Source organism: Ovis canadensis, chromosome 1 (genome assembly GCF_042477335.2).
Source record: "Ovis canadensis isolate MfBH-ARS-UI-01 breed Bighorn chromosome 1, ARS-UI_OviCan_v2, whole genome shotgun sequence".
NCBI classification, from domain to species: Eukaryota; Metazoa; Chordata; class Mammalia; order Artiodactyla; family Bovidae; genus Ovis; species Ovis canadensis.
In genome coordinates this window covers 240,575,305-240,580,552 of record NC_091245.1, presented here as the reverse complement: position 1 = coordinate 240,580,552, position 5,248 = coordinate 240,575,305, and positions in this window count along the sequence as shown.

Here is a 5,248-nt window from a genome sequence, read left to right as displayed (position 1 = left end):
GGACCCTGATTCCTCCAGCTTCATTTTTTTTTTTCCCCTCAAGGTTGCTTTGGCTCTTAATGATGTCCTTCAAAGCAGAATTTTTTTTTTTTTACTATTGGTGAAATCCAACTTTTCTTTTTTGTTGTTGTTACTTTTCCTATTGGTATCATATCTGAAAAGCCATTGCCTAATTCAAGGTCATCAAGATTTATGCCTATGTTTTCTTATAAGAGTTTCATAGTTCTTACAATTGGGTCTTTGATCCACTTTGCATTAATTTTTGTAAATGGCTTAAGGAGGCTTCCAAGTTCATGTTTTGCATGTGGAGTTCAGTTGTCTCAATACTGTTAAAAAGACTGTTTTTTCCTCACTAAATTGTGTTGTCACCTTGTCAAAGGTCTACTGACGATAAGTGTAAAGGGTTTATATCTGTATTCTCATTTTTTTTTTTTTTTGCCATGTCACACAGCTTGTAGTATCTTAGTTCCCTAACCACGGATCAAACCCATGGTCCAGCAGTGAAAGCGCAGAGTGCTAACCACCAGACAGCTAGATACCGGGGTCCAGCCCTGGCTGTATCCAGGGTATCCAAAGCGTGGACGGCGAGGCAAGAGAGATATATAGATTTAGAGAGAAATAAGGAAAGAATTTGCAGTTAAGAGAATAGAGGAGAGAAAGAGGCTTATATTCCTTGGTTTACGCAGAAAATCAATAAAGTCTCGAGACAAGAGAGTTGCACTGTCTACATAGGCCGCAGGCGCCCTCCCGGTCTCCTGAGGGAGTGAAGACGCAGGGCGCCTTCCCGTTCAGATCTTAGAAGCCCAGGGAAATAAGCAGACACGGTGGACCTCTGTGCTCCAGATGGGAACTAGCCTGAAAGAAGAGTAAGAAAGAAAAGACAACACGGGGAAACCAGACTTTCGAGAAACTGGCCCGTCTCTTTATTTTTCAGGAAAGCTTTTATGCTTTAAGCTGTACATAGAGATAAATGTAAGAAGCAGAGTCACCCAGGGTCAGCTGCTCTGACTCTTATCTAAAGACAGAGTGTTCTTTGCATACCTTTGTTCTTACAAGGGTCTTACATTTGTTTACAATATCTTCTGGTCTGAAGACTGATTAACATTTTATGGCCCCATTTTTCTATTGATAAAGGTTAGTCAATCAGAAAACTTGTTTTCCCTTAAGATCTACTTAGTCTTAAGATAGTAATAAAGTTATATTCTTACATGGCAAGGATACAACGATTTATAACAAAGAGGAGTACAGTGATTTATAATAAAGAGAAAATTCATTAACTCAAAAGTCTAGTATTGCTAACATCAAAACTATTCTTTTTCTACATTCCAATTACATTGATTAATACAATCCCAGGTGCCTGAGGATATGGAGGCCTGGCGGCAATCATTAACTCAGCAATGAAACCCTTCACCAACATGATATTTATCTTTAGAAAAACTCTATGCTAACTAAGACTTTCAAAATACTCCAAACTCTCTGTGCTGTTTATGGTTGAGAGGTTGTAAACAATCATGTGCATAGTAGCAAGAGTGTGGATAATCCTGTCACACAAGCTAGTCTGCCAGCAGAGAGGTTTGACCTGAGACACTCCTTTTATATGCAGGAGACTGTTAACTGGAGTTCTAAGTTAATTTTCCAGAGAAAGGTGGTCAAGGGTAGCCCCTGTTAATGTCAGAAGAGTGTAGTATAACAGACAGATTTTGGTTTCAGGGGTAGATGCTCGAGCAGATCTAGGGGACTTCTTGAGTCTTGATCTGCCTCGCCTGCATGACCTTGTCATGGGTGGGGTCAGGGAGTCACTTTGCCCATTAGGGCTCTTCCTCATGACCTTTGCCATGGGTGGGATCTCCTGTGCTGGCTCCCGGCAGCTAGGGAATTCCATGGATGTTCAATTCATTTCTAGCCTTATGCCAGCTTGCCCTCGTCTTCTATTGCTGATGATCTCTTTGCTTATATTTTTCATTTCTTCGTATATCAGTTTAGTATTTTGTGTTTGCCTGGTAATCTGTCCATCTCATTTATCTGTTTTGTTAGCATACAGTTGTTCATAGTATTCCTTTATAATCCTTTTCATTTCTGTAAGTTTTGTAAATGTCTCTTTTGTTTCTCTTTTAGATAATTTGAGTCTCTTTTCTTTTCCTTGGCCTGTCTGGCTAAAGACTTGCCAATTTTGTTGATTTTCTCAAGGAAACAACTTTCGGTTTATTGATTTTTTTTTTTCTGTTGTTTTTCTATCTGCTGAAAACCGGTAATAAAGAGAAGAATCTTATAAAGCAGCCAGAGGAAAACAAGACTTGCTTGCTTTCAGTGGAAGACTTGCTTGCTTATAGAGGAAGAAGAACACCTACTAATACAGAACCTAAGGATACTACACTTAAAATAGCTGCGTTGAATTTCTTTTAAAAGTTTTGTTAAAAAAAACCATGTTTCCTTTGAGTCTACATACTATCAGTTTGACCTTTGCATGAGACAGTACACTTTCCCTGTCCCCAAATTCTCAGATGATACCATGTCCCAGAGTTCATGGTAGAAGTGATGGTTTTTCCTTCAAGCACAAAAGGAAAAAACGAAGCAAAGCATAGTGCGCCGTGGTCCTAGTGTAAGCAGGAGTCTGCACTGATTATGACACTTTTATGGAATTTTTTTCCTCCTTCCTTTTAGCCTTAATCCAGTCATTATCAGCCTCAGCTGTGCTTTCAAATCAGCTGGGGAGTTTTTAAAAAACCACTGAAGCCCATTTCTATCCTGCTTCTGTTGCTATTTAGTTGCCAAGTCATGTCCAACTCTTTGTGACCCTGTGGACCATAGCCCACCAGGCTCCTCCGTCCATGGGATTCTCCAGGCAAGAATACTGGAGTGGGTTGCCATTTCCTTCTCCAGGGTATCTTCCCAACCCAGGGATCAAACCCACGTCTCCTGCTTGTCAGTGTGTGTGTGTGTATGTGTGTAAATACATATGTGTGTATGTGTATACATATAAATGTAAACTATATGTGTATTGTATATGTATGTATATATGTATGTTGTGTTTTTTTCACTATTATGTGAAAATTTTTAAATATATTCTGAAGTGAGAACAGTGATCTTTAAACTGAGTGTATGAAGAACCCTGGGGGTGGAAGACTTCTCCAGGGAATCAGCTTTAGCTGAATATCCAGGGTAGAGTTGACATCCCAAGTATACTTTGTACAGTTTCTCTATCATATGAGGTGCAAAATTGAGGTGGTTCTTGGTCATGAAACAGATACTGTTACACACACACAAATACACACACATACAAACACTGTTGGAAGAAAAAATTTTCCCGTTACCTTATGTCCTAGTGGTTGCAGCCTGGGTGTTAATTGACAACTGCCTGTTTGAAGATCATGTCAAGGGGTTTGCAGTTCTTTGCTTTCAATAAAATTTTGAAAGGGTAAGTCATGAATGTCCACTAAAATTTTACTTTCAATTATCAAAATTTGTCATTTTAATCAACCATGTGCTACTAGTAATTGTAATGTTAACTCAGTCAAAATGTTATTTGAACACTTTAGAGCCTTAAGATCATAGGAAGTTAAGTTTAAACATTTTTAATGTAAATATATACTTTGGTAGTCAAGAAATATGAGATGATCAGTAATAAATCTTTAGGTATAAAAATGTTTCAATAACAGTCCAATAAACATCTTTGAAAGAAGTAGGGCTGAAAGTGTAAGTTCAAGATGGGAGCTGGGAGGGAGGTTCAAGAGGGAGGGGACATATGTATACCAGTGGTCAATTCATGTTGATGTATGGCAGAAAACAATACAATATAAAGTAATTACCCTCTAATTAAACAAATTTTTAAAAAACAGTGTAAGTTCAAAAAGAAAAAAAAGAATGTTACGAGTGAGCTCATATATTTTTTAAGGGAAAATGACAGGTCATATTGCTGTGGCCTTTAGGTTCCATTGGATTCATTTTAGAAAGTAATGTTTTACTTCAAAATGTCAAGATTCATAGTATATTGGAAATTAGGTCCTTCACAACTGCTTAAACTTATGATGAATCATAGATGTCAACTGAAAAATGTAGAAGGGAGAACGTGTACTAAAAAAATTTTTTTTAAGGGCTCGAGAAGGGAAAAGTGAAAATCATTGGTCTAGATTTCTTTGTTTCCTTCTGGAGGGCCAAGGACCATTCACTACAAGGTATTTTTATTTTAAACTTTGTCTTCATAGTTAATGAAGCAGAAACTGATTCATACTTTACAACTTCACCTGTTTTAGGACTGATAACTAATAAATGCTGCAAAAAACAAAGTACGTTTAGGGAAATTGTGTGGGTAGGTTTTGTTTATGCACTTTCTATCCATTCCATGTCCTTGGAGGAGAAACAAATATGTCTGTGTAGTACAAAGTTACTTTTGCTGTCGTTAATACTTATCAATACAGTTTATTTCATAGGAATAATGAAATCATTCCATTCTGACGTCAGCCTTCATTTCCTGTCAATTTTTAGTCTAATTTACCTAACTTAACTTTATAATTTATTTCTAATTCTATGAATTCTCAGGAGAAAGGTGGGTGCATTCTTTGGTTTGGTCAGAGGGGCTGTGGAAACGTGGGGCTCTGCACAAGCTTTGCAAGGTTCCTGTAGCAGATGAGGGTTCCCATCACTGAGCACAACCTACTCCAGGCTACACACTGTACGCTTACTCTAATGGCCACCAACAGCCATGGCAAGTTGATTCCGTCTTTTTCAGTTTACATCTGAGAGAGCTGAGGCTGACAGAGGTAAGTAGCCCAAAGGCACACAGCTAGTTGGTGGAGAGCTAGGATGTATCCCTGGGATGGTCTATTGGATGACTTCCACTTCAGCATACTGCCCTCTGGGCTCTAAGAGCAAAGAAGAGCACTCAGGTGAGGAACGGAGGGAAGAATACTGGATGGAATCTGAAGTCCTGGGCTTACTTTCCAGACCTGGGCTCACCTTCCTGGCTAGTTGTGACATCATGAGAAGTCACCATCTTCCTATCTTAGTGTCATTGGAACTTTGCAGGATTATATGAGATTTAAACTGCAAGCAATACAGGATTATGTAGAAGCATTATTTTGTACTGTCTCCTAGCTCTTACTTTGTTATAGAATTAATGGGAAACCATCATATCACCTTTTGGTCACACAGTGTTCATAAAACATCATTCAGTTTTGTGGGATTGGGGCCTGGGTTATGTTTTTCTGCCTCTGTTAAATCCTACAGTGATTGTATTGTCAAAGCTTGGAAG